The sequence below is a fragment of the Camellia sinensis genome, chromosome 6 (genome assembly GCF_055761805.1).
Source record: "Camellia sinensis isolate YWXY chromosome 6, ASM5576180v1, whole genome shotgun sequence".
In the NCBI taxonomy this organism is placed as follows: domain Eukaryota; kingdom Viridiplantae; phylum Streptophyta; class Magnoliopsida; order Ericales; family Theaceae; genus Camellia; species Camellia sinensis.
In genome coordinates, this window is record NC_138966.1 from 106,244,542 (window position 1) to 106,257,398 (window position 12,857).

The window sequence follows — 12,857 nt, forward strand, 5'->3', positions numbered from 1 at the left end:
AACAGGGCAGCATCCTCAATAAGGGACCATGGAGGTTTAGAGAGAACGAGCTGATCCCAAACAGAATAAATTTGGGAGAGGAAATCATTAATAGTCCAAGTTGGCTCTTAGCGCATACGGTGAAGATGACTCTGAAGCTGATATTGGTAAGCAAGACCAGTAGTCTGATATCGGTCTTTCAAAAAATTCCAGATGTCTTTTGCCAGAGTGGAAACAAAGTCAAGTTGAAACCAACCAAACTGAAGGTTGATAGATGTAGCAGATGTATTCTGAAGCTAAGTGATGATCTGATAGTTTTTACTGTCCCAATCTTTCAAGCGGTCTACATATTTGTCAATGGATTCAATAGTCTCTTGAGTGGGTTTGCGCACATCCCCAGTGATAATACGCCAAAGTTTCTTTCCTTTGAGAAAGCCAGACATAGCTTGTGCCCATAAGACATAATTAGACCCGTCAAGAACAACTGAAATAGGGTGGTGAGAAAAGTCCAGGTGATCCATGAAGTAAAACAACACTATAAATAAAGAATCTAAAAAAATTGAGAGTACTAGTGAATTCAAAAGGTTAAAATCAGTGGGGAACCGGCCTGAAAAGGCCAAAAGCTAGATTGAACCGGCCTACTGAAGAGGCTGAATCGGTTTGAGACTGAACTAGACTAGGGCTGACGTCAGCAGCAACATGGGTCAGTCAGGCGCGAGCGGCTGAGGTAGCGCGAGTGGCACGAGTCTGTGGCAGCTACGCACACAAGTGGCTGAGGTAGCGCGTGTAACAACCCTCGTCACTGTTTACTGATTAACCACTAATTACTACTAAACTGAGACTGATTATGATTGGTAACTGAATTGATTGAAGTACTGAACTGACTGACTAAAATCTGGAATTGAATTGATTAAGTATATCTGTTTAATTGTATGTCTATCTGTTGACTGCTTGATTATCTGTTCATGCCTTTGTGTTTAACTACAAATTGAAGGCCTTATCGGCGGCCGAACCAGAAATTGATTAGTGTTTCATGATTAGTAGAACTTATGTGATTTAATGGTGTAATTATCTGAAAATCGATTCGGTATGATTAAATTAGGCTAAATGGTGTTAAATTGCGTAGTTTGACTTAATTACATTAGTGCCACTTAGTGGCCACTACCTTATACATTTTGAGACTTGTATACATTGAACCAAAACATTTCCTCAGCCTTATTTGAGAGCTCTAGCTGACCAAGAGAGAGTGAAAGTGAGAGTAGTGAATTCAACATAGAGATTTGGCTTGAATCTTGAGGAATTGAAAGCTTAAGTGCATAATTGAGCCTCTAGACTTGTAATTGAGGAACCTAAGTATGAATTTCCTTCTCTTAATTGTGTATTTAAGTTCCTTCTAGCATGGATCATGGTAGATTAAAGAGTTAAGTCATGAATTGGTTCGAAAGTGTTGAATTGAAGCTTAATTATTGCATGCATGGTATACTCTTGCATTTTAGAGCTTGTTCTTCATAAATTTGCCACATGCATGTCCATGTTTTGATTATAAACCATGTTTTCACCTTCTCTTTGAAAATATTGGCTCATTAGAGCATGAATTGAGCTTTGAAATGGTTTAAATTCATGCATGTTATGTTTGAATTATGTTCATGAAAATTGGTTTCAAATTAAGTTGAATTGATCTTCCTTTTGGGCCTTGATTTTATAAATTGAGCTTTGAATCATGTTATTCTATGTATTTACAAATGTTTTCCGGGGAAAAGGGCCCAAAGGAATTGGTTTTAATGCATTTGAACTTGGTTTGAGCTTGGAAGTTCAAATCTGGAAATTCTAGATTTTGAACTCACGCTCGAGCGGGGTGACTGGCGCTCGAGCGTAAAATTTGTGCTCCCAGTACTTTGCACTGTTTTGATGTCCGCTCGAGCGGAATAATTGACGCTCGAGCGGGACATTGTATCTCATGCTCGAGCGGGTGTCGAGCGCCCAATCGAGCGTGATTTTCACATATCCAGTACTTTTGCCCTGTTTTGCAGAACGCTCGAGCGTAAAAGTCTACGCTCGAGCGGATACCTTTGTCTGCATGTTCGCTCGAGCTAGTAAACCTACGCTCGAGCGGGACCTCTGTTTTCTGAAAATTTTGAAAATATTTTCTGAATGCATCTTTGCATCCTCATCCCATCCTAGGCATTCTTAGGCCTAGTTTAAGACATCTTAATGAGGATATAGATGTAGAACACACCGAGGCAAATTAGGGATTAAGTTATTATCTTTCCCAACTGTGTAGCTTAGTGTGTGTTCAATTTGTAACTGTGTAGGGTTGGCGACTGGGGATGCACTCTAGTTTTACTGTAGCCCAGAACTCTGTGAGTAACAACTGTGTAAAGATATGTTCAAAATGATTATCTTCTGAACAATTGAACTGTACTGCTTTCTGAACTGGTACTGTTAATTGAATGAATGTATGTCCTATATTCTGAACTGTATTATGGCATCCTTAGCAACTACTGTTTACTGTTACTGTTACAGAGATTTCTGTCGGTTCCCTTGTTGAAAGCACTACTGTTTACTGATTGATGGCCATCATTTCCTGTTCGGTCTTTTAAGACCTACTGTTTATTGTACTGTTATGCTAATAGATGTACCACATATGACTGAATGACTGATATACTGAATTAACGAACTGTTTTCATTACTGTGAGGACATTCATTCTTAACCTCTTTACGCATTATGTTATTCACTGGGCGTTAGCTCACTGCTTATATATATATAGGTGTACAGACACCAAACCGCGGCTAGAAGCGTCGGGGTTAAGCTCCAGTTTTGTCAAGCCAACCACTGTGCCTCACTGCGAGGTTCTGAGCCTGTGAAGCTAAGGCTATGGGGTGTTTTAGTCTTCCCTCCTTCTGTCCTGTTTTGTTAACTGTATAGACTGTTCCTGTACTGTTTAATAAGGATTAGGTCCCTGAACTGAATGATTGTACATACGTACATATTGTTTTGTACTGTTCATGTATATGTGTATGAAAAGTCTTTTTGGCATATAGACTCTCACAGTTCATTGGACATTGTTTACTTACTGTATTGGCTTCCGCCAGCCCCTGTACTCTATATTACTGTTCTTCTGTTAAGCAGGCCTTCGGTAATCTCGAATTACTGGCCGGTTATGGTACTAAACCCATGGGGACGGGTTTGGGTTGTGATAGAGTGGTATTAGAGCGATACTTACCACGAGTTATACCGCACACACGTGTCCCAATGAGCTATAGGATGTCCTAGAAAAGCGATTAGGGCATTACATGAGCATGATAAGTGTGTGGCTATGACATCACTGAATATATGCTAATGTGTTAATCTGTTTAAACAAATGGCTGCCTATGTTGGTAACTGTTATAACTGCCTATAGTAAAATGGATAATGCGAGAACTGCAAATGAATCTGAATCCTCATCCTCTGAGGTAAGAATGGCAAGACTGGAAAGAATGATGGAACTAATAACTGAAGGACTAGATCAATAACAGAATCAACAGCCCCCACCTCCTCCTCCGGTACAGCCGGAGCAGAATGTGAATGTTAATGATGGGGACATAATTGCTCTCACCCATAAGTTCAGCAAAATGAAACCGCCATCCTTCCAGGGAGGCCTTGAACCGTCAAAAGCTGAAGCATGGGTTCTCGAGACAGAAAAATTGTTTGAGGTTTTTCCGTGCTCCGAAGCACATAAAGTGCTATTGGCCACCTTTACTCTGCAAGAAGAAGCTAGAAGGTGGTGGATGCTTATCCGTGATGACAATACTGTTATGACTTGGGCTCAATTCAAGGGAGCCTTCTTTGAAAAGTACTTCCCTCAGTGTGTTAGGGACAGAAAAGTAACTGAATTTGAACAGTTGAGACAGGGCACAATGTCCGTTGCTGAATATGAAACGAAGTTCACCGAGCTTGCTAGATATGCACCATATATGGTTGACATTGACTACAAGAAGGCCAGAAAGTTTGAAGGCGGCCTTAATGTTGCAATACTCGACAGAATAAATGTTCTGAAATTACCGAATTATGTAAATGTTCTTGACCGAGCCTTGATGGCTAAATCGAACATCGAGGCACTGAAAACTGAAACACCAGTGTCTGAATGGCGTAGTAAAAGGCAGGGTTTTAAATTCAAGAAAGGAAAGCATAACCCATTGAACAAGAGACAGAATACGGGGTCAACAACTAGCCCCAACCAAGGGAGTGGTTTCATACCACCCTGTTCTGAGTGGCAAGAAGCACAAAGGGGTCTGTTACAAAATATATGGAGCCTGTTACAGGTGTGGCAAGGTGGGCCACATGATTAAAGACTGCCCCTCTGCTCCACAAGCCAATAGTAAAGCTGCACCAAACGTGGCAGCATCAACTGTTGCACCAAAATCGAACCCCAAAGCTACCGAAAAAGAGCCCATGAGGCAGGGCCGAGTGTTCGTCCTAGTGTCGGGAGACGTGCAAAATACCGAGACCGTTGTGTCAGGTATTCTCTCTATTTGTACTCAAAATGCTTATGTACTGATTGATTCGGGGTCTACGCATTCATATGTGTCGCATGCTTTTTCGCGAAAACTGAATAGACCATTAGAACCTATGAATTATCTGTTAGGTGTATCATCACCCATTGGGAGATCTATGACCTGTGCATATATGTACCCTGCTTGTGAAATTATTGTTGGAGATGCACATTTGTTTATTGACTTACTGCCCCTGAACAATGATCATTTTGATGTAATATTGGGAATGGACTGGTTAACGAAATACCATGCTACCATGGACTGTGTAATGAAACAAGTAGTTTTCCGCCCACCGGGTTTACCCGAATTTGTGTTTAATGGGGTTGGAGTAGTACCTCCTCCGTATTTGATTTTATCTGTGAAAGCTGTTAAATTGATTAGAAAGGGGTGTAAGGGATATCTGTGTTCTGTATTGACTGTATCTACTAATGATAATGCTAACGTGAACAGTATTCCTATAGTCAGAGAATTCCCAGATGTTTTTCTAGATAATCTGCTGGGGGATTTGATTGACAGGGATATTGAATTTACCGTTGATGTGATTCCGGGAACGCAGCCAGTATCTAAAGCTCCTTACCGAATGGCTCCAACTAAACTGAAAGAATTGAAAGTGCAACTGTAAGAACTGCTAGATAAGAAGTTCATCAGGCCTAGCACTTCGCCATGGGGCGCTCCTGTTTTATTTGTGAAGAAAAAAGACGGCTCACTGAGACTGTGTATTGACTACCGTGAACTGAACAAGGTAACTGTGAAAAATAAATACCCATTGCCACGTATTGATGACTTATTTGATCAGTTACAGGGTGCTCAAGTGTTCTCTAAGATCGACCTCAGATCAGGATACCATCAGTTGAAATTTAAACCAGAAGACATTGACAAAACTGCTTTTCGAACGAGGTATGGACATTACGAATTTTTAGTTATGCCTTTCAGAGTTACCAATGCACCTGCTGCATTTATAGACCTCATGAACAGAATCTTTAAACCATACCTTGATGACTTTATTGCAGTATTCATTGATGACATACTGATTTACTCTAAAAGTATAGAAGAACATGAACATCATCTGAGACTTGCCTTACAGGCCCTAAGAGAACAGAAACTTTATGCTAAATTGTCTAAATGCGAATTTTGGCTTGATCATGTTATGTTTTGGGGGCATGTTGTTAGCAAAGATAGAATTTCTGTTGATCCGCAGAAAATTGAAGCTGTAGTAAACTAGCCTAGACCAACAAATGTGACAGAAGTCCGAAGCTTTTTGGGACTAGCCAGGTATTACAGAAGATTTGTCAAAGATTTCTCCAAAATTGTCTTACCGTTGACTCAGTTAACTCAGAAGGGGATATCATTTGACTAGACTGACCAAAGGGAATCAGTATTCCAAGAGTTGGAAACTCGACTTATAACTGCACCGATTCTTACCCTACCTTCAGGTACGGATGGTTTTACTGTATTTAGTGATACTTCTCATAAGGGTTTGGGATGCGTTTTAATGCAGAATGGGAGAGTTATTGCTATGCTTCCCGACAACTGAGACTGCACGAAAAGAATTACCCAACCCGTGACTTGGAACTTGCCGCAATGGTATTTGCATTGAAAATCTGGCGTCACTATCTGTATGGGGCGACATGTGAGGTGTATACAGATCACAAGAGTCTGAAATACTTCTTCACACAGAAAGAACTGAACATGAGACAGCGGAGATGGCTAGAACTGATTAAAGACTATGACCTACAGATTTTGTACCATCCGGGAAAAGCCAACACCGTTGCCGATGCACTGAGCCGGAAATCGATTGGAAATTTAGCCTGTTTGCTCACCGGGCAGAAGGAATTGCTTTGTGACCTTGAAAAATCTGGAATTGAAATCGTTTTGCGAGAACAAGGTGGAACCTTAGTTGCTATTTCTGCTCAACCAGCACTGATTGAAGAGATTAAAGAGAAATAGCAACTAGATGACTTCTTAAAGAAGATCATCGAAGAAAGGGAAACTAAACCAAGACCGGGTTTCAAATTTGAAAGTAATGTACTGAAATTTCAAGAAAGACTGTGTGTACCAAATGATACTGAATTGAAAATAAGAGTTCTGCAAGAGGGCCACAATTCAAAATTTTCTATCCATCCAGGGAATACGAAAATGTACCAAGACCTGAAACTGAATTTCTGGTGGGCAGGAATGAAGAAAGAAATTGCTGATTTTGTATCGAAATGTCCTCAATGCCAACAAGTTAAAGCCGAACATCAACGACCCGCAGGCTTACTACAGCCCTTACCGATACTAGAGTGGAAATGGGAACATATCACCATGGATTTTATTGTGGGATTGCCTCGCTCCAGTAAAGGTATGGACTCAATTTGGGTTATTGTTGATAGACTGACTAAATCTGCTCACTTCTTACCTGTTAAGACAATTTATAATGCGGACAAATTGGCTATACTCTATATTGATGAAATTGTTAGACTGCATGGAGTGCCTGTGTCCATTGTTTCTAACAAAGATTCGAAGTTTATATCGAGATTTTGGCAAAGCTTATAGACTACATTGGGTACTGAATTGAGACTGAGTAGTGCTTATCATCCTCAGACCGATGGCCAGTCAGAAAGGACCATCCAGACTTTGGAGGATTTACTGAGAATGTGTGTCCTTGATTTTCAGGGGAACTGGGAAAGCCATTTGCCATTGGCTGAATTCGCCTACAATAACAGTTATCATTCAAGTATTGGTATGGCGCCTTTTGAGGCATTGTATGACAGAAAATGTAGATCTCCAATTTACTGGGCAGAAGTTGGAGATGGGCCTTTGCTTGGGCCCGAGATTGTATACGAAAATACTGAGAAAGTGAAACTGATACAACAGAGACTGAAAACCGCACAGAGCAGACAGAAAAGTTATGCTGATGTCTGAAGACGGGATAGAGAATATGAAGTGGGTGATCACGTGTTTGTGAAAGTGACACCGATGAAAGGCCAGACTTGTTTTGGAGTCAAAGGCAAGTTAGCGCCGAAATACGTCGGACCATATGAGATTATTGAGAAAATCAATCCGGTGGCGTATCAAGTTGCGCTTCCTCCTGAAATGGAGCATATGCACAACGTCTTCCACATTTCTATGTTGAGGGACTACCTCCGGGATCCTTTCCACGTGATAGAGCCTACTCGTATAGTGTAGAGTGATAACTACACTTACGAGGAACGACCTATTCAGATTGTAAACAGACGGATCAAAAAGTTGAGAAACAAAGAGATCCCGTTAGTGAAAGTTGACTAGAAAAACCATGGTGGCGTGTATGTCACTTGGGAGAGGGAAGATGACATGGCTAAAAGATATCCTGAACTGTTTCCACTGAATCCTGTTTTCTTCCAAAACGAAGGTAACCCGAGTTTAGAGGACTAAACTCTTTTTTAGGAGGGGAGACTGTAACAACCCTCGTCGCTGTTTACCGATTAACCACTAATTACTGCTAAACTGAGACTGATTATGATTGGTAACTGAATTGATTGAAGTACTGAACTGACTGACTAAAATCTAGAACTGAATTGATCATAAACCATGTTTTCACCTTGTCTTTGAAAATATTGGCTCATTAGAGCATGAATTGAGCTTTGAAATGGTTTAAATTCATGCATGTTATGTTTGAATTATGTTCATGAAAATTGGTTTCAAATTGAGTTGAATTGATCTTCCTTTTGGGCCTTGATTTTATAAATTGAGCTTTGAATCATGTTATTCTATGTATTTACAAATGTTTTCCGGGGAAAAGGGCCCAAAGGAATTGGTTTTAACGCATTTGAACTTGGTTTGAGCTTGGAAGTTCAAATCTAGAAATTCCAGATTTTGAACTCACGCTCGAGTGAGGTGACTGGCGCTCGAGCATGAAATTCGTGCTCCCAGTACTTTGCACTGTTTTGATGTCCACTCGAGCGGAATAATTGACGCTCGAGCGGGACATTATGTCTCATGCTCGAGCGGGTGTCGAGCGCCCAATCGAGCGTGATTTTCACACATCCAGTACTTTTGCCCTGTTTTGCAGAACGCTCGAGCGTAAAAGTCTACGCTCGAGCGGATACCTTTGCCTGCGTGTCCGCTCGAGCGGGTAAACCTACGCTCGAGCGGGACCTCTATTTTCTGAATGCATCTTTACATCCTCATCCCATCCTAGGCATTCTTAGGCCTAGTTTAAGACATCTTAATGAGGATATAGATGTAGAACACACCGAGGCAAATTAGGGATTAAGTTATTATCTTTCCCAACTGTGTAGCTTAGCGTGTGTTCAATCTGTAATTGTGTAGGGTTGGCGACTGGGGACGTGCTCTAGCTTTACTGTAGCCCAGAACTCTGTGAGTAACAACTGTGGAAAGATATGTTCAAAATGATTATCTTCTGAACAATTGAACTATATTGCTTTCTGAACTGATACTGTTAATTGAATGAATGTATGTCCTATATTCTGAACTGTATTTTGGCATCCTTAGCAACTACTGTTTACTATTACTGTTATAGAGATCTCTGTCGGTTCCCTTGTTGGAACCACTGCTGTTTACTGATTGATGGCCATTATTTCCTGTTCGGTCTTTTAAGACCTACTGTTTACTATACTGTTATGCTAATGGATGTACCACATATGACTGAATGACTGATATACTGAATTAACGAACTGTTTTCATTACTGTGAGGACATTCATTCTTAACCTTTTTACGCATTACGTTATTCACTAGGCTTTAGCTCACTGCTCATATATATATGTAGGTGTACAGGCACCAGACCGGGGCTAGAAGCGTCGGGGTTAAGCTCCAGTTTTGTCAAGCCAACCACTGTGCCTCACTGCGAGGTTCCGAGCTTGTCAAGCTAAGGCTATGGGGTGTTTTAGTCCTCCATCCTTCTGTCATGTTTTGTTAACTGTATAGACTGTTCCTGTACTGTTTAATAGGGATTAGGTCCCTGAACTGAATAATTGTACATACGTACATACTATTCTGTACTGTTTATGTATATGTGTATGAAAAGTCTTTTTGGCATATAGACTCTCACAGCTCATTGGACATTGTTTACTTACTGTATTGGCTTCCGCAAGCCCCTGTACTCTGTATTGCTGTTCTTCTGTTAAGCAAGCCTTCGGTGATCTCGGATTACTGGCCGGTTACGGTACTAAACCCATAGGGGCGGGTTTGGGTTGTGACAGTGCAAGTGGCACGAGTCTGTGGCGGCTACGCGCACAAGCGGCTGAGGCTGACGTAGAGCATGTGAGATAGCAGAGGCAGAAGCAAGTGACACACCGGTGACAAAAGTGGTGCGCGAGGGCGCGTTAGGTCTGATATGAGTAGGTTGTTGGTGGCGTTAGAATCGTTAGAAGAGTCTTAGCACTTTGGTAGACTGTGTGAAAATTTTGGCGAACAAAAAAGATCTGAACAGTGACGGAACAGAGATAACTACCAAAAAATTTGAAGCTTTCTGGTTAATGAGCCATAACCTTGTGCTCTGATACCATGTTAAAGAAGTTAAGAGAGAGAGAGAGAGAGAGAGAGAGAGAGTCTCTGTGAAATATATTGTATAAAATCAATGTACTTGGTCTCCTTTATATAAGAGAAAACGTAGCTATCTAAACATACATATCTATCTATATAGATATACATTAACAACTACACATAGCTATCTAAACATACATATCTGTCTATATAGATATACATTAACAAATTACACGAGAGAGAGAGAGAGAGAAAGAGAGTCGTAGGATAGCTTAGATGTTCGGACTTGTTGTTCGGTCAGATTGTTGAGTTTCTAAACCTTGGGTCCTCTACTAGTTTCGCTATGGACGACCGAGACCACCCATTATCTTCAACCCTCTTCCTTCCCTTAAATTCATATTGTCGCCGCCATGACGAAACTCAAGAATAACGCAGTTCCTCAGGATTTTATCGAACTCCACCCTCCACCTAATCACTGCCCTTTTCTCCAATCTCAAATCACTAGAGGGAGCTCGATGTCCATTTCTTGAATTCTCTTGAATCAGCAGAGGCATGAAGGAGGAGCGAATCTTCAAAACTTTACAGATGAACTCGTTCATCATTAGATCTTCGGGACAGGGATGAGACGGTGGAGTCGGGAACGATGGATGACTATGATTTTAGAGATCTAAGAGTCAACAAGCAAGGGAGAGCGAGTGATGAGTGTGTGGATTTGATCAGTGAAGAAGGTTAGAAAAGGGATCTATGCCACGGAGGTGGCGCAGATCTGAAATCGGAGGCGATGTAGCAGTGGAGATGCTGTTGCCGGCTGTGGAGACACTACTGCCATTTTAAGCCCCATCGCCGCCTTATAAGCTTTTCTCTAACGAAAAAATCTCATAGCCTTTGCGAGAGGGTGGAGATATCTCGATGCCATGCTGGAGTAGCGGCGAAGATTGGAAGGGCAGTGACGGAGAGTTTGAAAAGAGATAGAGAGAGAGAAACTTGGCTCATTTGGTAACAACTATTTTAATAATTATTTGATTGGTAAAGAGATTGATATGATAATTTATAGTAATTTTTTAACTTTTTGACTAAAACAAGTAGGGCTAGATATAGGGTTATCCGATTCGCACAACCCGTCCTACCCGACCCGACCCTACTCGCATACGTATGGGCGGTTTCGCAAATACAATAGGGTAGGGTGCAGTTTGAAATATTATAATTTTTCGGGTTGCGGGCGGGTTGCTGGTTTGACCCAAAACCGCTCGTATTTTTTTTTTTTTTTTGAAAAACCTGGACCGTTTGTCTTTTTGGAAAAACATGGACCGTTCAACTATGTAGATATTTTTTGCCCAAACAAAAGAGAAACCCTAATCTCAAATCAAAACATCTGATCTATCTGAGACTCTTCTCATCTCACTCTCTCATTTACGCAGCTCGCACGCACCGATCGAGCTTCGCAATCGACTCTCTCTCTCTCTCTCCGGCAACTCTCAGGTAAGGACTCTCTCATCTCTGTCTTTGTCTCGCTCTCTTTCCCCGATCTGTGATTTGTTTCTCATCTCGCTCTCTCATCTCTGTCTCTATCTTGCTCTCTCTCGTTTTTCATCTGCACAGCTCGCACCGATCGACCTTGGCAAGATCTTACCTCTCTCCAGCAAGTCGCAGGTAAAGACTCTCTCTATCAGATCTATCTCACTCTCTCTTTGTCTCTCTGTCTCTCTGTCTCTCTCTCTCTCTCTCTATTTTGTGTCAATGTATATGCCAAATTGTTTGTATTACAACCCTTCGCTTCTGAGTCCTGACCTGATGACATCATTTTATAGCATACATTATTAAGAGAGGATCTTGTTCCATGAAAGCAAATATCTCCAAAATAAATTATCAATTTTAAAAAATGTTAATTTTCAAATGCACAGCATAATATTTATATTTGCTATAGGGAATGAAGAGCATTTCATAAGGTTTCTCTTATGTCCTGTAAGTAGTCCTTATCTATTAACTGTATGTTTTCTAGATAACATTACATGGCATTTGTTCTTTAGATAACATTATCTCCAGATAACTGTATGTTTTGTAGATTATTATTATTATTATTATTATTATTATTATTATTATTATTATTTGTGATTACCCAGTTGTTTAGTGTATGTCCATAGTTGTTTAGTGTCTGTCTGTAATTTGTTTGGTATTGAATGAAATTGAATCTGAATTTTGCTATTCTCCTATTCTATTATTTTTTAAATTGATTTTTTTGAATCTGAATTTAAAATCTTATTGTTATGTCAAACTTGTGGGCTTAATGTATTTTCTCAAACTTTAATGGACATTAGTTTAATTACCCAATTTTTAATTTTTCTCAAACACAACTGTTTGCATTGCAGGTGAAATGTTAAGCTCTTTCTGTGACTTGTTTTTTCCATTTTTGTTGCAATGTTAACTAATAAGCCATTGAAACTAGGGGAATGGCAAGTTGGAAACCATTAAATGTCCTTACTTTGGCCATCAACTTTCTTAAACAGAAACCATTCAATGTCCTTACTTTGGCCATCAACTTTCTTAAGCAAAAACCATTCAATGTCCTTACTTTGGCCATCAACTTTCTGAAGCAAATCATGTTTTTGATTTTCCTTTTCAATTTTTATTGACCATCTTACCACTAAATATTCCAGCTCCATAGTCGTAGATTTTAGCATTTGAATCTGAATTGAATCTAAAGAGACCAAAAGCTAATTAACTGTGTGTCTGTTAAGTAATTATTTAATGATCTAACTAAACTGAATTTGAATTTTTTTTTTTAATCTGAATTGAATTTGTATTTTGTAGTACAGTTTGAATGGAGAATACTATTGAATCTCCCACAGTGAATCTTTTACCTCTGTAATCCTCTAATTCTCAA